The 23,932-nt window shown below is 43.0% G+C and overlaps 1 long non-coding RNA gene across 1 annotated transcript; it reads right to left on the bottom strand.

Annotated features, from left to right (window-relative positions):
- Positions 1-1,634: 1,634 nt before the first annotated feature.
- On the bottom strand, positions 1,635-14,762 carry LOC133228141 (uncharacterized). The gene is made up of 3 exons (XR_009730089.1): positions 13,888-14,762; positions 5,612-5,717; positions 1,635-3,218 (listed from the first exon to the last, which is right to left on the bottom strand). It is a non-coding gene; the product is annotated as an uncharacterized LOC133228141 (long non-coding RNA).
- Between the last annotated feature and the right edge of the window lie 9,170 nt (positions 14,763-23,932).

Raw genomic sequence — 23,932 nt, forward strand, 5'->3', positions numbered from 1 at the left:
TCCAACACCACAGTTCAAAAGCATCAATTCTTCAGCGCTCAGCTTTCTTCACAGTCCAACTCTCACATCTATACATGACCACTGGAAAAACCATAGCCTTGACTAGGCGGACCTTTGTTGGCAAAGAAATGTCTCTGCTTTTCAATATACTATCTAGGTTGGTCATAACTTTTCTTCCAAAGAGTAACCGTCTTTGGCTTAGTGGACCCCAATCTCTATTTCTCTTCGACGAGCCCCAAATCTTTTCTTTTTGACATGCTAAAAATAGCTGCCATATATTTAAGCAACATTACCTGATCCATAGGTAAAGAAGGTGGTAGGAAGTTGAATTCTAGATCTAGAATCAAATGCTACCTTAAAATATTTCCCTCCTTATATTCACTGAGTAGTGAAATTGTACACAAGCGTCCTAGTCAAGGAGGTTCAAACTTCAGCAGTATCTTAGACATCTTTCTCTTTCTCATCCAATCAATCTCCAGACTGTGTTGAATCTACATTAACAAACGTTCAAACCAAGCTTTCCTTACAATTTGCTTAACCGATCCCCAAATGTAGTTCAGGGCTTTCAAACTCACTGCCAGATAAGTCTTTTTAAATGCCGCATTTAATTTATTGGCATGTGTGAAGAACCATTCAGTACCTATGGAATAAAGTCCCAATTCTAGGTTCTCTTCATTCTAACTCGTGGATGTCTTTCCAGGCATAAATTGTGCCATGTCTCTACACAAATTCTTTTTTCAATTTAGATGCCTCATTCCACATATTGATATCCTAGAAGCAGCTTCCTTGACCATCACTAGCTCTAACATCTTGAAATAATCCCCTCCCCACCTCCCATATTTTTTAGGCCCATCTTTTCTTCAAATCAGCTCAACCCCTATCTTTCCTGAAGCCTTTCATGATAATCTGGCTCAAAGTGATGCCTTTCTTCTTTGAATTCGTAAAGCATTTATTGGGGCTTCCCTGGTGACTCAGATGGTAAAGAACAGCCTTCGATGGACCTGGGTTCGAACCCTGGGTTAGGAAGATGCCCTGGAGGAGAACATGGCCACCCACTCCAGTAGTCATGCTTGGAGAATCCCCATGAACAGAGGAGCCTGGTGGGCTACAGTCCATGGGGTCGCAAAGAGTCGGACGTGACTGAGCAACTAAGCACAGAGCATTTATCACCTACACCACTCACAGAGTCTGCCCTCATATAAGGTCAGAGATTGCAGGTGCTATGCTCTTTCTTCTCCGGCTGTTTGTAAACATCGAAAGAGTAAGGGACCTCCTGGTGGTCCACTGGTAAACAATCTGCCTGCCAGTGCAGGGGACATAGGTTCGACCCCTGGTCCAGGAAGATCCTACAGCAACTAAGCCTGGATACCACTATAACTGAGCCCACGAGCCTAGAGCCTGTGCTCTGCCACAAGAGAAGCCACCTCAGTAAGAAGCCCAAGCACTGCAACTAGAGAGTAGCCCCACTTTCTGTAGCTAGCGGAAGCCTGCGTGCAGCAATGAAGACCCAGCACAGCCAAAAAGAAATTAATAAAAAAAGAGTAAGGACTCAGTTATACCTTTGTATCTCTTACTGAACAAAGTATAAATATGCAGTATGTACCAATCTAATTTTTAATTCTCAAGAACAGGGTTTCTAAAAGTATAGTCATTGGATTACCTGCATAAGAATCCTCTGGGGTGTTTGTGTAAAATGCAGATTGCTGGGCCTGACACACAGAATTCTCCCAGACACACAGAATCAGAACCAATGGCAAAAGCACTAAAATATCTTTTTTTGCCACATGGCATAGCATGTGGGATCTTAGTTCCCCAAGCAGAGATTGAACCTGCGCGCCCTGCATTGGAAGCACAGTCTTAACTACTGGACTGCCAAGGAAGTCCCCTGAGAAATATATTTTTTAATAAGTTCCCTAGGTCATTCTTATGCACATGAATATTTGAAACTTTATTCTCCAGTCACCTGGATGTTATTTAAAATAGATCTTAAATGTCCAGAATTTGTAATAAAGAGAATTTGCTTAGGCTAAGAAGGGGAAATAAATAGCAGAAAGCACACCAACAAAGGTAAAATTCATACTGGAATATGACGTAATAAATAATGGAAAATAGAGGCTGAATAGAACAGATAGAAAATAGATACTGGAAACAAATTCTCGGGAGGCTTGGAACCAGCAAAACTGTCTGGGTTTTCTGAAACAGCCTCTTGGAGAAGAATTTTGAGAAATATTTTAAAGAAAGTGTGAGTCAAAATCGAAGAAGAGAGCAAGATGGCATTCTAGATTCAAGTTACCAAACATTTTGGGTGGGATGGAAAGGGCTATAGCCAAAGACTCAAAAGGCCTGACTTTATTAATTATAGTATGGTCCCATCAAGTCACTTACCCTCTCAGAGGCTTGGTTTCCACATTTGTATATCAGAAAAAAAAAAAAAAGTAACCAGACTTCTTTACAATATTGGCATGAGTTTTAAATATGATACATAAAACAAACACTTGGAAAAGTGAATATCATGCACTTGATAATTTTATGAATATATGTATGTCCAAAAAATTATCACGTGCATGATATTAATCATTTCTTTTCCATGCACTGTCTTAAGTGAATAAGGTATCTGAGTCATAAACAGATTTGATCACTAAGAATCATCTAACAGAAAACCACAATCTCAGTGCTGAACTGTTTGTACCCCTGAGAAGGATGAGTGTCAGTGATGATTCCATGCTGTAGAACTCCTGTTTTTTCCCAGATGTGAAGACCCATATAAAAGTCAGAGGCCAAGACTTCATCCCTGTCAAATTCTTCGCTTTACTTTATCCTCACATGACTTGATTTCTTTACTGATTTCATTATTTTATTCACAATGACTAGCTTGCTGGGGAAAATTAGCAAGGAGATCAAACCAGTCAATCCTAAAGGAAATCAGTCCTGAATATTCATTGGAAGGACTGAGGCTGAAGCTGAAGCTCCAATACTTTGGTTACCTGATGCAAAGAACTGACTCACTGGAAAAGACCTTGATGATGGAAGATTGAAGGCAGGAGGAGAAGGGGATGACAGAGGATGAGATGGTTGGATGGCAGCACCGACTCGATGGACATGAGTTTGAACAAGCTCTGGGAGTTGGTGATGGACAGGAAAACTTGCTGTGCTGCAGTCCATGGGGTTGCAAACAGTCGGACATGACTGAGCGACTGAACTGAGTAAGATGACAATACCTACAATAGCAAAATCATGGTCTTTTAATGGTTTAAAGTGTGCATCAGAGGAAAAAACATTCCAGCAACTCTGATGGCTAAGCATATTATTTATGCTTTAAATTTCAAGAATACTAGAAGAAATTTTTTTAAAGAGTGCATCAGAGACAGTATTATGTTCACATCACTGTGAAATTCTCTACAGCATGTCCAAGCAAAGTTTTGGCTGCCAACATTTCTCTTTCCTTAAGAACCATGATTCCCAAATGGTACTCCTATAGAACACCAAACAAATATGCTTTATCTGAAAATCAAATAGTAGTGATCTTTTCCCAATTTACAGAAACAAAATAAATTAAGATTTTTCCCTTGTATCTTTCTTAGAATTTTGATTCTTACAACTGCACTACTGTACTTGAATCTAAGTCAAGATAGCATCATAAAACATTAATTTTAATATGCCATTCCTTCTTATTTAAGTACATTTAAATTATGTAAAATTCTCTTCCTGGGAGGCGATCAATGCTATCAGATTCTTTTATGTGCTTCTAGAGATAGAATCAGTTTACTCTCTTAAGATTTAATAAATTAACATTTTAGAGGCTCCACCAAAAGCTACATGAGTTATAGGTATTTCAACACTGAAGATGGAGTAGGAAATGGCAATCTGCTCCAATATTCTTGCCAGGAAAATTCCATGGACAGCGGAGCCTGGCGGGCTACAGTTCATGGAATTGCAGAGTTGGACACGACTGAGCAACTGAGCACACATCACTGAAGAAGTTTGAAAACCACTGCTCTATACATCAGTGAAGCTTCCAAAGTTCATACAGATTTATTCATATCTATGCATTCATTCGGAGAAGGCAATGGCAACCCACTCCAGTACTCTTGCCTGGAAAATCCCATGGACAGAGGAGCCTGGTAGGCTGCAGTCCATGGGGTCGCTAAGAGTCAGACACGACTGAGCGACTTCACTTTCACTTTTCCCTTTCATGCATTGGAGAAGGAAATGGCAACCTACTCCAGTGTTCTTGCCTGGAGAGTCCCAGGGACCGCAGAGCCTGTTGGGCTGCCGTCTATGGGGTTGCACAGAGTCGGACACAACTGAAGCGACTTAGCAGTAGCAGTAGCATGCATTCATTCTTTCATTATTTTATTAATTCACTCATGTTACAGATATTATATATGCATGCTATGAATCAATAAAATATGAAATTTGAAGGGCCCTTAGATGCTAATCAAATCAAGTTGTTACCTGACCCCAGGTAGACCAAGAAGGTCCTCTTCACAGACCTCAAACTGATCCAAACTGGAAAGTCCTTTTTTTTTTTTCAGGACTTACAGGAGACTTTTGTTTCTGTATACAATGAGATCTTCTGACTAATAAATTACTCTCCAAGTGGTCAAAGATTTTTGGCACTTGGTTTTCATGAACTAAATTCAGCACTTTTTAGGCTTTTTCCAAGAACTCTGATTTTGTGTTGTCTTTCTGGCCACTGTTCAAACACAAGTGCACGTTGAGACAATTGGAATTTCGGCAATTTTCAGGAAGGATCCCTTGTCAACAGGGCAAGATCGGTGGTCATGGTTTTCAGTTGATGCCATTTTTGCTTTCAATTATAAATTGCTTTCAGTTAAGCTTGTCATTATTAAATAAGTTTGTTGTGGGCTATTGTACAGGCTGATGTGTTGGTCAACCAAGAACTCAGACAAGGTCAGTGGCTGTAGAGATGGTTAGATTGGAGATTTATCTTAGCGGAGGATTACATAGGACTTGCAGAAGGAGTGAATGTGAACTGTTGGTACAGCAGAAGTATTACTAATTCCCCCAAAACATTTGCTGGTACACTTAGACTTTATGATGATCTCTGAATCCTTTTCCCATAGCTGTGAGGTCTTTTGCCCCATCTAAATGGGCTGAGTCGAAAATATTGGATAACCCCTGATGTGGGCAATGCTTTACCTGTATACTAGATGAGGAACTAGAATAGTTTGAAGGAACTCAGCTCATGCCATATCCTTTCGTCCTTGCAGAGTGGGGTTTAAAAGACTGATTTTGGTGAACTCTCCACTCTTTAAATCAACCCTGCAAGTATTTTTCAAGTGCCATCCATGTGGCAGGCAATATGCCAGATGCTAGGAATGAAAGATAAATGAAGCATGGACCTTTCAATTTAGTGAGGAGGGATAGCACAAACAAATGATCAAAGAGTATAACTTAAGTGTTCCTTACAGCACTGTGTAAACACAGTGGAAAGAAGAGCAAATTTGGTTTGCAAAGAGGGTCAGAGAAAATGTAATAGAAAGAGTAATGTTTGAAGTGATTCTTGAAACAAAACAGAAATTTTATGTGGATAAGGACAAAAACAACAGAGAAGAATACTTGCCATTAAAGAAACTAATTTACCCACCTTTCTTCATTACTAAAAAGATTTCCAGGGAGTTCCCTGGTGGCTTAGTTGTAAGGATTCTGGGTTTTCACTGCCACGGGCCTGGGTTCAATTCCTGGTGAGGGAACTGAGAAAAAAGATTTCAATATCTCAGTCAATGAATTTACTTATTTCATACAACATGTTACCAAAAAAAAAAAAAAAAATCCATTTCAGCAGAAGAATATATTATACCACACCTTGAATCAGAATTTGACCTGGAGGTGAATGGGCAAAAAGAAAAAAAAAAAAGCAGATTAAATTCAAAACAGGACTGCTCTCTGGCTGTATTTCGCAGCACAGTAATTATAAAAATACTGTTGTTATTCTTGCTCAGTCCTGTCCGACTCTTTGTGACCCCATGGACTGTAGCCCTCCAGGCTCCTCTGTCCATGGAATTTTCCAGGCAAGAATACTGGAGTGGGTAGCAACTTCCTTCTCTAGGGGATCTTCCTGACCCAGGGATGAAACTCATGTCTCTATCTCCAGCATCTCCTGCGTTGGCAGGTGGATTTTTTTTTTTTTTTTTTTTACCACTGCACTATCTGGGAAGCCCATAAACAAACACTATATGCTACTTACTGTTCCACTCACACGTGGATTTTATACAAACCTGTAACTGGTCTTCTTCCATCTGCCTGGAGGAAGCATAGAGTAAGTTTTGAAGCAGTGCCTGTCTTAAAATACCTTAGTGGCTGCATGCCGGCAATGTGTTCTCTCTACTGGCTTGCTACTTTGGCTCAAACTTCCAAAAAATAGTCAGTCTGAAAGTCTAAGAAATTAACCTTATATCCTGGGTATCAGGTGATGTCTATGCTTTGAAGAAGCAGTACTAGTAATATTACAGGATTTTCAGGAATTATTGAACCGGAAATTCTCCAGTGTTTCCAGATCCTAAGATTTGACGTCTGTGCCAAAGGACACAGTTGTTTTTTTTCTTTTTAAACTGTGTGTGTCTCTGGGTAGGTATATATAATCACCTTTATAAATTTAACACCTACCATATACCAGGCATTATTCATACAATGAATCTGGCAGAAAGAGATCAAACAAGATTATTAAGGTCTCTCTCATCTGTGTGATACTCATCTCTATTGTCCTAGGATTCCCCTATTCTCCTTGTTTCCAGGGACTTCTGTCATGTCCAGGAACAATTTTTTTATATCTAGCATCTCTGGGGTTCTCTTTTCTTCTCTTGTAGAAATCAGTGGAGCCTGGAGAAGGGAATGGCAAACCCACTCCAGTATTCTTGTCTAGAGAGCCTGGCAGGCTACAGTCCGTGGGGTCACACAAAGTCAGACAAAACGGAGTGACTAACACTTAAGATGATCTAAAGAATTTCAAGCTTCAAAACTTGTACACAGTGACATCCAAAAGTTAAAAAAAAAAAGAAATCAGTGGAAATTCAAGTTCTGTTTATTCAGTCTGTATAGAGACATTCACTAAGAAATTTAATTGACTGGATTGAAATCTCACTGCTATAAGATGCCCAGCACTGTAAAAAATTTGTAAATTTGGCGCTCTGAAGTACTGTTACCTAGAGGGAAAATGAGCTTATCAAGAGATATAATGGTGTCCAATGTCTCCTACTCATTCACTCAAAAAATATCCATTAATCTATAACGTCCCTGGTTTATTCCAGGTGCTCAGAGGGTAGCTATGAGTGACACAAGACTGACTTCATGGAGTTCACCATCAGTGGGGAGAGCTCACATCAATTATGAGGACTTCCCTGGTAGTCCAGTGGCTGATTCCAAGTTCGCATTGCAGGGAGCCGGGGTTTGATCTCTGGTCAAGGAGCTAGATCCCACATGCTCCAACAAAGATGGAAGGTCCTGCATGCTGCAACTAAGACTTAGCACAGCCAAATAAATAAATAAATGAATAAATATTAAAAAAAATTCAACTAAGAGAACAAAGCAGGGATTATGCAGCAAAGGAAATATGGTATAATTGCACACACAGATGGGCAAACCAGGAGGGCTGGTCATCCTATGGACCACACAAGCACCATCACCGATTTATGAGGCCTGTTATGAACACAGCCTATGGGTAAATATTGTGGTCCCAACCCTAAGGGAGCACCAACTCGAGGGGAAGAGATGAGGCATAAGCCCAGGAAAAGATATTAATGACTTCTCTCTCAGGACAGTATTTGATGAAAGCCAATGCTTTTGAACTGTGGTGTTGGAGAAGACTCTTGAGAATCCCTTGGACTGCAAGGAGATCCAACCAGTCCATTCTGAAGGAGATCAGTCCTGGGTATTCATTGGAAGGACTGATGCTAAAGCTGAAACTCCAATACTTTGGCCACCTCAGGCAAAGAGCTGACTCATTGGAAAAGACCCTGAAGCTGGGAGAGATTGAAGGCAGGAGGAAAAGGGAACGACAGAGGATGAGATGGCTGGATGGCATCACCGACTCGATGGACGTGAGTCTGAGTAAACTCCGGGAGTTGGTGATGGACAGGGAGGCCTGGCATGCTGAGATTCATGGGGTTGCAAAGAGTCGGACACGACTGAGCAACTGAACTGAACTGAATTGAACTGAAGGTGTTTTAAGAGCAGTGGGTGGGAAAAGTGGAAGCCAACGAGATTAGGTGAAAGTGAGGATAGGTGTCCAGGATAAGGACTTGACTGAGTGGTGCTAAGCAGAGTGTATCAGCCCCCAGTGGAGATTTTTTAACCTCTACAGTATTTTGAAAAAATTCCCAAATGACAATCCTGACTCACCGCACCCCGCCTGGCCTCATTCCCCCTTCCTTGATGACCACAGGCTTTAACTAAAAATGGCCCTGAGAACAGGTATGAAAGACATTACAAGGAAATACCAGAGACTGGATGGATGTGAGGGTGGCAACTGAAAGGGAAGAATTACAAATGGTGCCAAGAATTTGAATTGGTGGGCCATGTGAACTAGAGGCCTTTAGTTTTCTCTTGTGGCAGGGGAACGGAAGGAGTGTCAGAGGAAGGAAGGAAAGGGGACACAAAGATGAATCTGAGGCTAGGCACGTCGAGCTAACAGAGTTTCTTAAGGTCATTGAGGCGGAGAGCTGGATCTTTATTTTTAAAAAGAGGTGATGACATGCTAGATATTAACAGAGGGAAAGATGAAGACTAGACTGGGCTGGCCGCCTGGAGTAGGCCAGAGCAAAGAGGGAAATTACACAAACAACACAAACCTCTCTTTCCTCTTCAAGGAAAAAAAAAAAGAACGACAGAAACAAATGGGCAAAAGATGTGCAGCCTGCCGTGTGCCTCGGGGATCTCCAAGGCTAAACGTGAAGAAGGGCTGCAGGAGGAGAAGCAGGGCTCAGCCGCTGTGGGGTGAGGGATGAAGAACAAAGCGGCCCTCGCTGCTCTCGCAAATAGGGCTCAGCGGGGACTTTCCAGGTGGTCCAGTGGTTAAGACTCTGCGCTTCCAATGCAGGGTGGCACCAGCTAACTCCCTGGTCGGGGTCACTGTATTTTAAAAATGGTAAAATTGAGCTGATCAGTTTAGTCCAGCCGCTCAGTCACGTCCGACTCTGTAACCCCATGGACTGCAGCACGCCAGGCTTCCCTGTCCATCACCAACTCCCGGAGTTTGCTCAAACTCATGTCCATCGAGTCGGCGATGCCATCCAACCATCCCATCCTCTGTCGTTCCCTTCTCCTCCTGCTGATACTTGGGCATTTATGAAAGGGGAAACCCAGACACGGAGAGAATTCTCTGCGATGTGTGTTAGATCCAGCCAGCAGACAGACTGCCAACTTTCAGGTAGCAGAGTAAGGATTCCCTAAAGCGAGCTAGATAAAGGAAGAAAGAGAGGCTTGAGCACCACTTTAGAGAATGTCCACCCACAGGAAAAGTGACACTGAAGTAGCACCAGCAGAGTAAAAGCCAGAACAGATGGGTTGCAAAAACAAAAACAAAGGAAATGCATTGATTTAGATTCCTGGGGAGAAAGGAAGTAATAGCCTGTCAGTGACATCAAGGAGGAAAGTTAGAAGACAGTTTGACGTGTACAGAAAAATATTTTTATTGACTTAAGCAAGAGCTATTTTAGTAGTGCAAAAAGAAATCACGATGAAAAAACTTGCACTTCCAGACATGAATATTAACAGAAACTGGATTAACCCTCTCACAGGACACAAGAAATTGGGGCAAAAATGCATGAAATAACTGTTTTCATCGTACAACAGACAGTGCAGGACTGTGATTCCTGGGAGGAGAGAAACAAAGGAAGTAGGTATCTGGACAATATGCCTAGCTTTCTGCCTGGAGGCACTTTCCAGGTCACAAGAAGAGGGATCCAAGCAGACAAAACAGTCTTGCTAAAACGAGGGCAAAAAGAACAGAGTTTGGGCAGGATGAGGTAGCTGTATTTTTTGAGGCAGAATAGCAGAGAACAGGGAGGTATATGGAGAAAGAAATCCTGAGTCCCCCTGAATCTTAAGCTGAATGCTAAACTCATAACGTACAATTAACTCTATGGGACTCAGGAAAAAGAACTCAGATTGCTAAAAGTGAACTGAGCTCCTTAGCAGAGCTGGGAAACACTCAAGTTCCAACCAGGCAGAATGGAGAGACCTTGTTGAACTCCTGTGGCTTTTAGAAGAGACTCTACAGCAGGGATCCCCAACAGGCACCAGTACTATCAAGAAGGTATAAGAATTTATACTGAAATTGAAATTTTTCACAATAATAACATTAACAATAATTTATTTTCATATTTTCAAACATGAATTAATATACAGAAGATTTTCATTGTAACCAAGAGCATTACGTAAGTCAGCTGCAAAAACTGAAATAAAAATATGAATATTTTATATGAATATGAATATCAATGAATTCATAGTTGCTTTTCAATTTGGGCAATACTTCTTTGAATTGAACGTTAATAATACTGGGTTTACAGAAAAGTTAGTGAATTACTTAACTTAGATAGAATTGAAACTGATTTCAATTTGCTTCAAAGTCAGGTCACTTCTTCTAAAATAAGAAAATGAAGTTTGACAATACAGATGCCCACATTGAAAGAGTGATATTTAGAACTCAACTCAGTCATTGGAAAACTTTTCAGTATGCTTGAAATAATTTGAAAAAACTTTACTCTTTTAAACTATAAATTGTATGAAATAGAAGATAAATATTTCTGATGAAAATTTTAGCATTTGCATTGAAATGTGGTCTAAGTTTAAAAATACACATTGGACTTAGAATAAAAATGTGACATCCAAAACTTTGGCCACCTGATGTGAAGAACTGACTCACTGGAAAAGACACTGATGCTGGGAAAGATTGAAGGCAGGAAAAGGGGACAACAGAGGATGAGATTGTTGGATGGCATCACTGACTCAAAGAACATGAGTTTGAGTAAACTCTGGGAGACAGTGGAGGACAGGGAAGCCTGGCATGCTGCAGTGCATGGGGTCACAAAGAGTTGGACACAACTGAGCGACTGAACTGAACTGAATATACAAAAATATAAATAATATAAAATGTAATAATTACATATTGAAATGATAACATTTTAAAGATATTTGGTATTAAATATGTTATTAAAATTAATTTTACCTTTTTTACTTTTTATTTATTAAAAAATTTTTTTTGCTTGTACCACATGGGTTCCAGGAAGTTTCCTGGCCAGGGTTTGAGCCTGTGTCCCCTTCAGTGGAAGGATGGAATTTTAACCACTGGACCACCAGGGAATTCCCCTCTTTTTATTTTCCCTGATAGCTCAGTTGGTAAAGAATCTATCTTTAATGCAGGAGACCCTGGTTCAATTCCTGGGTTGGGAAGATCCACTGGAGAAAGGATAGGCTACCCACTCCAGGATTCTTGGGCTTCCCTTGTGGCTCAGCTGGTAAAGAATCTCCCCGCAATGTGGGAGACCTGGGTTTGATCCCTGGGTTGGGAAGATCCCTTGGAGAAGGGAAAGGTTACCCACTCCAGAATTCTGGTCTGGAGAATTCCATGGACTGTATAGTCAGTGGGGTCCCAAAGACTCGGACACAACTGAGCAACTTTCACTTTCACCAGAACATTTAAACTTACATATGTGACTCACATCTGTATCTTGCACTGTATTTCTATTGGCCACTCTAGGGTAGAGACTTCAAATAGCGTAAATTCAAGTCTAGACTCTGATACTTCTTAATTGTATATCTTGGGCAAGTTGCTAAACATCTCCATGCTTCAGTTTTCCCCATCTAAAACATGGGGAATAACAATAGTTCCTACCTCACTGTAAGAGTTGTTATAAGAATTCTTAAATAGTATCTAACACATTGGAATTACTATGTGTAATAGCCATTGCTGTTGTTTTATTATTAACTAGGTGTCCTTGAGAAATTTCTTAACCGTTAATTTACTCATTTGTAAAATAGCGATAACAACATGTTTCTCACAAGTTTAGTTATTGAATTAAATGAGCTAAGGGATGCAGAATTGTTTGATAGGAGGTAGGTGCCCACCACAAACTTGCTGAATCTTCCATGTATTAGCTGGTGTTCAGAAGTGTCTGTAATCTGGCTCAGCTCATGACTCTTTGTTTTGTTTGTTTGTTTAAGGGAATATAGTTGGTTTACAATGTTGCATTAGTTTCAGGTATACAGCAAAGTGAATTGGTTACACATATACAACATACATACATATCCACTCTTTAAGATTCTTTTTTTAACACATATATGGGAGAAGGCAATGGCACCCCACTCCAGTACTCTTGCCTGGAAAGTCCCATGGACGGAGGAGCCTGGTAGGCTGCAGTCCATGGGGTCGCTAAGAGTCAGACACGACTGAGCAACTTCACTTTGACTTTTCACTTTCATGCACTGGAGGAGGAAATGGCAACCCACTCCAGTGTTCTTGCCTGGAGAATCCCATGGACAGAGGAGCCTGGTGGGCTGCTGTCTATGGGGTCGCATAGAGTCGGACACAACTGAAGCGACTTAGCAGCAGCAGTAGCATACGTTCTTTTTTTTTTTTTTTAATTCCTTTCCATTATGGTTTATCCTAAGGAGATTGGATATTGTTCCCCCTCTATACAGCAGGACTTTGTTTCAGCTCACTGCTCTTAAATTCAATAGTGTAGGGATAGTAGAGGTGGGGGAAGTACTTCTCTGACAGTCCAGTGGTTAGAACTTAGCTCTTTCACTGCCCAGGTTTGAACCCCGGTCAGGGAACTGAGATCCCACAAGCTGCATGGTGAGGTACCCCTCAAATAGTGTGTGTGTATGTGTGAAAGCAGTTGCAAACCATAAGATCCTCTTTAGTTGTTAAACATTATTTTTATTATTCTCTACCATGAAATTCCTCCTGCAAGTATTTGTTCGCTAAGCTTGGCTTTATTTCAAATCTCCCCAGTTCCACCTTTTTACCATCTAGTCTGAAGGTTTGCTTTTCTGTGGAGCCTTCAGTATGGACTCCAGCTCCAACATGATCTCTCTGTCTCTTCTAAATTCCTTAAACACCTCCTACCCATTACGTATGTTGTTGTTGTCATCCCTAAGTCGTGTCCAACTCCTTGGTGACCCCATGGACTGTAGCCCACCAGGCTCCTCTGTTCATGGGATTTTCCAGGCAAGGATACTGGAATGGGTTGCCATTTCCTTGACATTTAACCATATATTACTTCATATTGTTTTAAAGTAATCATGTAGGGTGAATGTTTTATAAATTGTGAATTTTCCAACAGTACATGATAATTGCTCAAAAAATATTTGGTCCACAAGTGGGGAACATTTGAAAACATTAGAGGGAAGGTCTTTTTTTGAGTTTGGACTCGGGAGAATCAAGTATCCTCTACAAAGAACAAAGAGCATCACTGGAAAGAGGAAGTTTTTAGCAGAAGTTTGAGATAAGCATGAACAGGCAGAACAGAGCTGATGTGGGAAGTGAGAGGGGCAGAGGTGGTGGCGAAGGACAGAGCAGAGGTCAGGAAGCAAAGTGGACACCCACCCTGCGGGACATTCCTAGAACTCAAGGCAAAGCTCCTTCTTTCCCAAGTCCCTCCAATAGCTATTTTCAGCCACGTCCAATTTTAGAAAGTGACACAAGGTCTCATTCCAATCAGTTCTTTTGCTGATTTCAGACGGCTTACTCCCAAAAATTCCTTCCTCTTGCCCTGGGAGCCTTCCCTGCCCTCAGGTATTTCAGATGTTTGGAAATCCTCCTCTCCACCAGAGGCTTTGCTGACCATCTGAAAGTGAACGAGGTCAGGTGCTGTCTACACTCAGAAATCCCCCTGCTCACTCCATCAGGATAAGACAACTTACCACCCGGATTCTGCAGGATCCAAACAGTGCCTGTTCCACGACAGGAGCCCCTGACTGCCACTCCGTTGCCACTGAGTGAACCAACGTCGTTTTAATGATGTTCATGGTAGCATGGTTGATTCTTGTTTGGACTGCAGTGGAGGAAACACAGCTAATGTGGAGAGAAAGAAGCTGTTGTTCAACCATGACTCATAGGCTTAGGTCTCAACACAAAGTTCAAGTTTGTTTTGCATTTTTGTGGCTTTAAGATGATGGTGAATTGGCAAGGAGAAAGGGAGGCAACATGGTAGGGATAAGAGAGACAGGATTCAGGCTTTATCACTAGTTTCAGTGTGAGTTTGGGTAGCGACTCATGTGGGTTTGAGGAGGTGCCTTCCCTCCTCAAAGTTCTATGATTCTGTATAAGGATATAATGCTATGAAATCTGAAAAATATAGTGAAGATGTTTTCTAAAAGGCTGACTGCTACGTTGAGACAGAGAGGTAGATCAACCTACAAAGGAGGTCCAAAGGAATACAAAGCAAGGGCAGGGAAAAGGCAGGGTTTAACCCCTGGAACATCTTCCCAGTTAAATGTACATCTACATCTTTAAAAACATTCTGCTATTCTAAAGTTAGACTGTGTCATTAGGCACCGTGCACAGATGACAATCATTCCCAGAAGGGGGTGGATCCTCCCCAGGGAAAAGGGTCCCTAATCACTGGACTTGGAGAAGTAGGACATCTCAGGTCTGGGGCTTTGGCCCCCAGGCTCAAAGACGTGGGCCACCAGAGGCCAGCATGCGTGGAGAGGGACCCAGTTGGCTCAGTCCCTTGCTCTCTTTTCACCCAGCCAGGTACAACCAGTCTCTTTCTCTTTCTTTCTAACTTTGTACCCAGCCCCCAAGCCAAAATCTGATTACATAATTAAGTACTTAGTAAGTATTCTCTGATGCTGATTTTTAATGAACTTGGCTGGTACTGCTTCCTGTTTTGAAAGAAACCAGCCCATTTAAAAAGGTAGTCCGTGCCCCCAATACTCACTGTGTCTTAGAAATCAAATGGGCATTTTAAACCATTTTAGAGGGAAAATAATTATATGTAAATAGGTTAAAGTTCTTACAATAGAGAAGGTAGCTATCGAAAAGAGAAACTTGAGTAGCAGAATATGATTGTGATACCAATACCAGTATTTGCCCATCTGTGTATCTATCTATCTATTCATCTATCTACCCTATCTATTCTCAGATTGTTCTGAACTAACATCAGAAATATCATGAACATGTGTTCATGTTCACATCTCCTAGAGCCTGCCTTTACCCTGGGATTTTGGAGCAGAGGTAGGAGATATCTGCTCGACTTTGCAAGGCATCTTCCTACCAAACTACTTTTCAGTCTCCTGGGTACTTTCGAAGGGTACCTTGGAATGAAATCTAGAAATTCACATGGAGGCCTCTGAACTTAACCCCAGGCCTGCTCATGTTCTTTAGTGGAGTAGAATCAAGATATCCTCACAACGTTCTTGGTGTGGGCACTGAATAGTACAGGGCGAAAAAAGAAAACAGAAGTGTTAAGGGAGGGGAGTAAAGATACTGGGAGAGATGATGGGCATTCAGGAGAGGCGCTGTGGTTATTCTCCATAAAACTATTCTCTCTTCTCACTCCAGACCCATGACTATCAACCGCTGAAGGATTAAATCTAACACCATTATTTCCCTCCTTAAGATCTTTAGGACTTCCCTGGTGGCTCAGAGGGTAAAGTGTCTGTCTACAACGTGGGAGACCTGGGTTCGATCCCTGGGTCGGGAAGACTCCCTGGAGAAGGAAATGGCAACCCACTCCAGTACTCTTGCCTAGAAAATCCCGTGGACGGAGGAGCCTGGTGCAGGCTACTGCCCATGGGGTCGCAAAGAGTCAGACACGACTGAGCGACTTCATGTTCACGTTCACTTAAGATCTTTAATCCCAAGATGCTTGCCATTGCAACCTTGGTTTGCCATTTAGTCCTGCCTGTCTCTTCTTCCTTAACACACCCTGCCACACCTAAATACTTCTAATTCCCCATATGCTCTCTCCTTTCAATAGCATTGCCCATGTTGAACTCTGAGAATGCATTTTCGCACCTAAACCACTTCCATTTTCTATTTGTTCTTTAAGATGCCTCGGGTGCCACCATCCCTGACACCCCCTGCCGGAGCTTGGTCTCCCTCCTAGGTTATCTCTGAGCTCCTGATAGCGTGTCTCTATCATTGTCTCTATTACCATATGCTGTGATCATCTTTTTGCTTTAATATTTCCCTAACTAGACTTATGGACCATAAGCTCTTGGAAGGTAAGACCATCTTTTAACCATAATCATATTTCTGCTGTCTTGCGCAATGCTAGTCACTTTACTGAAGCTCAATAAATGTTGATGAATTAATCAGTTAGGCTATAGATTGGGGGTAAAACCATCCAAACCATCTGGCATGGGCATGGTGCCACAGAAAACAGCTGATTTCATCTCCAGTGTTCTCCTGGGCATAAGCCTTGAGCTCCACAAGCCCTCTCTGACCTGGGCCCCATGTCCACACACAGGGACACATTATTCTCCCCATCTAGGCTTAAACTGTTCACCTCTGAGCTCCATGCTCTCCCTCTTTTGGACATCTATTCCCTTTCTAAACCCACGGGGTTCTTTTCCCTTCGTGTCTCTGCCCCCTCATCGCTCTGTGTACTGTCCTTGTGGGTGCATGTCTCCACGCCTATTTTCACCTGCATGAGTGTGTTCCCTGCCACCTCCACTCAGGTCGAAGTTCTGCACATGGCCCTGGCTCTCCACCAGGCCCTCTGCAGTGCTGTGTACACAGAGGAGCTCGCCTCCCTCATTGGCCTTGAGCCTGTTTTGTACAATTCGCAATCCCCACAGTCTTCAGCCATGGTTGCAAGAGGCCAACCTGTATGGTTTTCTCTGGAGCTGTTCATTTCTGCCGTACACCTGGCCCAAGACCAGATCTGTGCCAATTACTGAACACTAGATTCTTCACTGCTGTCTCAGGGATGTCAGGAGGTGGTATGTCATGACCTCAACAAGCTCAGAACAATTAAAATTTGATGCCTCGCCTCTGTTAGAACACCTCTACAATTTCTCAGTATACTTTTAAGGAAAAAGGAGTAAATTTGGGAGCTTGGCCTTTCCTAATCCCAGGGATTAGGATTCAGTGAGATGCCAGGTCTCTACTGCAAATAGATAACTATCTTTATATAAAGTTGTAACTTTTGACAATTGATCTAGTTTCATAGTTTATTGTCTATTTTTTAAAAATAGAGGATCATATTAAGCCACTTTCATTGCCATCCAGGGGTCTACACTTGAGAAATGCTGGCCCAAGTTAGGAGTACCATCTGTGACCACAGGTTAGATGGATGTGAGCAGGACCATGAAGGAATCAGATTTGTGACCTTGGCCCTATTACCACTTGCCCAAGTAGGATGTGGTCCGAGAGGCTTGGCAAAGCGGGAGCTTGGTGACTGCAACCTTGAGAAAGAGCAGGGTTCCCTGCAGATGACCAGTTACAGGTCCCTGTGGATTCTGAGGCTAAGTATAACCCCAGACGTCTGGTGACCAGCTTCATTTTCCAAAGAGCTTCTTGTTTGAAATGGTCTTCCCTACTTCAGTGGGTGGGAATAAGTTGAACTAAATGCCTTTTAAGCAGTGTAACATGGTGGTTAAGAGCAGGGGATCAGGAATGAGGCATATTTGAGTCTGTACCCCAGCATGGCCACTTGGCTGCTGTCTGCTCTTGGGCAGGTTGCTTGACCTCTCTGACCCTTATCTCCTTATGTTTTAGAAGGGGATGGTATTAGAGATAGCATATGATCCAGTAATCCCACTTCTGGGCATATATCCAGAAAAGACAAAAACTCTCATTCGAAAAGATATTGGGTTGGCCAAAATGTCTGTTTGGGTTTTTCCATAAGATGTTATGGAAAAACTGGAACAAACTCTTTGGTCAACCCAATACATGCACCTCTGTGTTCACAGCAGCACTGTTTACCAAAGTCAAGACATGGAAGAGACCTAGTGAAAGTGAAGTCATTCAGTCGTGTCCAACTCTTTGTGACCCCATGGACTGTATGTAGCCTACCAGGCTCCTCCATCCATGGGATTTTCTAGGCAAGAATACTGGACCTAAGTGTCCATCAATGGATGAATGGATACAAAGGGGACAGTGACAGCACCTACTTTATGTGTTTCCAGGAAGATTAAATGAGAAGTCTTGCAAGGCGCTTGGCATGTAATCAGGTACTCACTCAATGGTAGCTTCTCTTCATATATTAAGAATATTACGAGTGGTAATAATAGGAAGTCATATTTAAAATGACTCCAGCAAGACAGGGCCCAGATGGGCTGTGCTCTCAGGTCACCACCCCAGTCACCGCTTCCTGCCTTCTCCCAAGGTGACCCCGCTTGGCCATGCCAGCTCTGTCCAGGTTGCTGAGTGAGGGTGGAATCTCGGCCAGGATCGAGCTGCCTGGGTGTGAGCACTGGGCTGGCAGCTGTGAAAGGAGGAGTGTGGAGCAGAGGAGAAATGGGGTGTCAGTGGAGAGGCAAGACTCTGGGGAGGAAGTGGCTTTGCCGTGGGGTGAGGGTGGGGTAAAGAAGAGGGGATGGGCAGAGCTAGAGAGGTTTTCCACAGGAAGGAAAGCAGTTGAGAAAAAAAACCCATCTTGTGTCTTATTGGCTTCTTGGTGTCCTTTTCCGGAAACAAAGAATCAGAGAACCCAACACAAAGCTTCTGGAGTGTTACTAAGTATCAGGTCTTTCTCCTTTTATTTATTTTTTTTATTTTGTGGAGGGTGGGCAACTCACCACTGTCCTGTCTGCAGCTCCAAAAAAGGGAAAATGGGCTGTGCTTTACAAATGGTCAGACTGTCCAACCAAGATCGAATGTGTGCTTTTCACCCCAAAAGCCTTGTTGCACAACTTGGTGTTATTTCCACAGGCAGCTGAAGTAATTCTGCTCTTGAAATCTTGCCCCGTGTGACATTTTTTTTCCCTTGTTTGTTAGCCCAGTAATTATTGACAAACAGTCCCCTAGTTCAGCTCAGTTCAGTCGCTCAGTCATGTCCGACTCTTTGGAACCCCATGGACTGCAGCACGCCAGGCCTCCCTGTCCATCCGAACTGCCGGAGTCTACTCAAACTCATGTCCATCGAGTTGGTGATGCCATCCAACCATCTCATCCTCTGTCATCCCCTTCTCCTCCTGTCTTCAATCTTTCCCAGCATCAGGGTCTTTTCCAGTGAGTCAGCTCTTCGCATCAGGAGGCCAAAGTATTGGAGTTTCAGCTTCAGCATCAGTCCTTCCGATGAATATTCAGGACTGATTTCCTTTAGGGTGGACTGGTTGGATCTCCTTGCAGTCCAAGGGACTCTCAAGAGTTTTCTCCAACACCACAGTTCAAAAGCATCAATTCTTCGGTGCTCAGCTTTCTTCACAGTCCAACTCCCACATTCATACATGACCACTGGAAAAACCATAGCTTTGACTAGACGGGCCTTTGTTGGTAAAGTAATGTCTCTGTTTTTTAATATGCTGTCTAGGTTGGTCATAACTTTACTTCCAAGGAGCAAGTGTCTTTTAATTTCATGGCTGCAGTCACCATCTGCAGTGATTTTGGAGCCAAAAAAAATAAAGTCTGTCACTGTTTCCATTGCTTCCCCATCTATTTGCCATGACGTGATGGGACCAGATGCCATGATGTTAGTTTTCTGAATGTTGAGGTCTAAGCCAACTTTTCCACTCTCCTCTTTCACTTTCATTAAGAGGCTGTTTAGTTCTTCTTCCCTTTCTGCCATAAGGGTGGTGTCATCTGCATATCTAAGGTTATTGATATTTCTCCCAGCAATCTTGATTCCAGCTTGTGCTTCATCCAGTCCAACATTTCTCATGACTCTGCATATAAGTTAAATAAGCAGGGTGACAATATACAGCCTTGATGTACTCCTTTCCTTATTTGGAACCAGTCTGTTGATCCATGTCCAGTTCTAACTGTTGCTTCCTAACCTGCATACAGGTTTCTCAGGAGGCAGGTCAGGTGGTCTGGTATTCCCATCTCGTTCAGAATTTTCCAGTTTGTTGTGATCCACACAGTAAGAGGCTTTGGTATAGTCAGTAAAGCAGAAGTAGATGTTTTTCTGAAATTCTCTTGCTTTTTCGATGATCCGACGGATGATGGAAATTTGATCTTTGGTTCCTCTGCCTTTCTAAACCCAGCTTGAACATCTGGAAGTTCACAGTTCACGTACTGTTGAAGCCTGGCTTGGAGAATTTTGAGCATTATTTTGCTACTGTGTGAGATGAGTGCAACTGTGTGGTAGTTTGAGCATTTTTGGCATTGCTTTTCTTTGGGAGTGGAATGAAAACTGATCTTTTCCAGTCCTGTGGCCACTGCTGAGTTTTCCAAATTTGCTGGCATATTGAGTGCAGCACTTTCACAGCATCATCTTTCAGGATTTAAAATAGCTCAACTGGAATTCCCTCACCTCCACTAGCTTTGTTCGTAGTGATGCTTCCTAAGGCCCACTTGACTTTGAATTCCAGGATGTCTGGCTCTAGGTGAGTGATCACACCATCGTGATTATCTGGGTCATGAAGATCTTTTTTGTATCGTTCTTCTGTGTATTTTTGCCACCTCTTAATATCTTCTGCTTCTGTTAAGTCCATACCATATCTGTCCTTTATTGTGCCCATTTTGCATGAAGTGTTCCCTTGGTATCTCTTATTTTCTTGAAGAGATCTCTAGTCTTTCCCATTCTATTGTTTTCCTCTATTTCCCTGCATTGATCATGGAGGAAGGCTTTCTTATCTTAACTCTCCTTGCTATTCTTTGGAACTCTGCATTCAAATGGGTATATCTTTCCTTTTCTCCTGTGCCTTTTGCTTCTCTTCTTTTCACAGCTATTTGTATGGCCTCCTCAGACAACCATTTTGCCTTTTTGCATTTCTTTTCCTTGGTCTTTGCTGCCTCCAGTACAATGTCATGAACCTCCATCCGTAGTTCTTCAGGCACTCTGTCTATCAGACCTAATCCCTTGAATCTATTTGTCACTTCCACTGTATAATCATAAAGTGAAAGTGAAGTTGTTCAGTCATGTCCGACTCTTTGCGACCCCGTGGACTGTAGCCTACCAGGCTCCACCGTCCATGGGATTTTTTAGGCAATAGTACTGGAGTGGATTGCCATTTCCTTCTCCAGGGGATCTTCCCGACCCAGGGATCGAACCCAGGTCTCCCGCCTTGTAGACAGATGCTTTACCGTCTGAGCCACCAAGGAAGTTCACGTATAATCATAAGGGATTTGATTTAGGTCATACCTGAATGGTCTAATAGTTTTCCCTTCTTTCTTCAATTTAAGTCTGAATTTAGCAATAAGGAGTTCATGATCTGAGCCACAGTCAGCTCCTGGTCTTGTTTTTGCTGACTGTATAGAACTTATCCATCTTTTTCTGCAAAGATTATAATCAATCTGATTTTGGTATTGACCATCTGGTGATGTCCATGTGTAGAGTCTTCTCTTGTGTTGTTGGAAGAGGGTGTTTGCTATGACCAGTGTGTTCTCTTGGGAAAACTCTGTTAGCTTTTGCCCTGCCTCACTCTGTACTCCAAGGCCAAATTTGCCTGCTACTCCAGGTATTTCTTGTTTGCATTCCAGTCCCCTATAATGAAAAAGACATCTTTTTTGGGTGTTAGTTCTAGACGGTCTTGTAGGTCTTCACAGAACCATTCAGCTTCACCTTCTTAAGCATTCCTGGTCAGGGCATAGACTTGGATTACTGTGATATTGAATGGTTTGCTTTGGAAACAAACAGAAATCATTCTGTTGTTTTTGAGATTGCATCCAAGTACTGCATTTTGGACTCTTGTTGACTATGATGGCTACTCCATTTCTTCTATTTCTTCTAAGGGATTCTTGCCCACAGTAGTAGATATAATGGTCATCTGACTTAAATTCACCCGTTCCAGTCCATTTTAGTTTGCTGATTCCTAGAATGTCGACGTTCACTCTTGCCATCTCCTGTTTGACCACTTCCAATTTGCCTTGATTCATGGACCTAACATTCCAGATTCCTATTCAGTATCGCTCTTTACAGCATCGGACTTAGCTTCCATCACCAGTCACATCCACAACTGGGTATTGTTTTTGCTTTGGCTCCGTCTCTTCATTCTTTCTGGAGTTATTTCTCCACTGATCTCCAGTAGCATATTGGGCCCCTACCAACCTGGGGAGTTCATCTTTCAGTGTCCTATCTTTCTGCCTTTTCATATAGTTCATGGGGTTCTCAGGGCAAGAACTAGTCCCCTAGTTCTGCGAGGCTCAAAGCTGGGAGCTCAGCAGCAGCTACCAGGGCATCTCCAGAAAGCACGTTGCATTCTGGAGTAATGAGTGATCCCCACCCTCTGGAGCTTCTAGCCTGGTGCCGCGTGTCCTTCAGCTATCAGTATCCAACTGAGATGCAGCGTGGTGCAGACTGATGCCCCCTAGAGTGAGTGAGTGAGTGAAGTCCCTCAGTCGTGTCCGACTCTTTGCGACCCCGTGGACTGTAGCCTACCAGGCTCCTCCGTCTATGGGCTTCCCCAGGCAAGAATAGTGGAGTGGGTTGCCATTTCCTTCTCCAAGGGATCTTCCTGACCCAGGGGTTGAACCCAAGTCTCCCGCATTGCAGGCAGACACTTTACCCTCTGAGCCACCAAGCCATGCCCAATGGATGGAAGCTTAGGAAGTTTCTCCTATCTCAAACGGGAAGCAAACACCACAAGAGAGCAGGGTTTCAAAAGCAGGGTTTCTTCACCATCTTGGAAACACCCACTTGCCTCCCCCACTGTCCCCAGAGTTTCACTTCTTATCTCTGCTCAGCCACTCGCTTTTCCATATTCTTTTTCAGACTCTAGTCTCCAAACTTTCATCAGGCTTTATTTATGTAACCAGTCGATTTATTTGACTCTGAGTTTCCTCACTTCCCCTCAAATCAGCCTATTATTTGGAACAGTCTATTCCCCGATGGCTCAGCGGGTAAATCTGCCTGCAACGCAGGAGACACAGGAGATGCGGATTCGATCCCTAGATTGGGAAGATACCCCAAAGAAGGAAATGCAACCCACTCCAGTATTCTTGCCTGAAAAATCCTGTGGACAGAGGAGCCTGGAGGGCTACAGTCTGTGGAGTCCCAGAGTTGGGCACGACTGAGCGACTAAACATTGTTTGATATAACTCAGCTCAGTTCTATTCTCACCTTAGATTTTGCACCTTCGAAATCAACTCTTCATCCTCATCTCCCAAATCAGCCCAGTTTCGTCATTTCTATTAAGCAGTGCATCCATGTACCCAGTCCTTCAAGTGAATCTTTGACTCTCACCTGCCACCTTCCTAAATCGTTACCGGCAGCTCTGGCTGCTTCTTGGTTCATCTTAAAATGTCACCCGACTGGCCCCTCGTCACTGCCACTCTGTAAAGCCCAAGCCCTTATCACGTTTTCAAGCCTGTACCTTGGTAACAGCCCCCTTCCAGATCTCTCCATCCTGCCTAGTATGTCAAAATGAATCCACTCAGAACACAGATCTCATCACTGCATTTTCTGCACAGAAGCCTCATCACTGCCTACAACACAAAGTCCAGCCAGACAGGCAGCCTGGCGTTTCCCACACTCCTCTGCAGTCTGGCAGCTGACTTCTGCAACCACCTCCCCTCTCCGCAGAGGACACCCACTGCTCCCATTGGGCTGCTTTTACTATACTGTACCCCACTTGGTATGTGGGAGGTGCTAACTCCTAGGGAGGGAGAGAGGCAGGCAAGGAGGAAGAAAGTACTTGGCAACATCCCCTTCACAAATCTTTCTCTGAGGGCTCCAGTCCTTCCTCTAGCACCCAGCTCGGAACTGCTCCACCATTCAGGTCTACATCACTTACCAACATACAAGCAAAAACTTGGAGTATGAAGATTTCCAAACTGATATAAAACCCTCATGAGCTCACCAGCCACCTTTAACAGCCATCAAATTTTGCCGTATTTATTTCATCTATCCTG

This window comes from Bos javanicus, chromosome 16, assembly GCF_032452875.1.
Source record: "Bos javanicus breed banteng chromosome 16, ARS-OSU_banteng_1.0, whole genome shotgun sequence".
Lineage (NCBI taxonomy): Eukaryota > Metazoa > Chordata > Mammalia > Artiodactyla > Bovidae > Bos > Bos javanicus.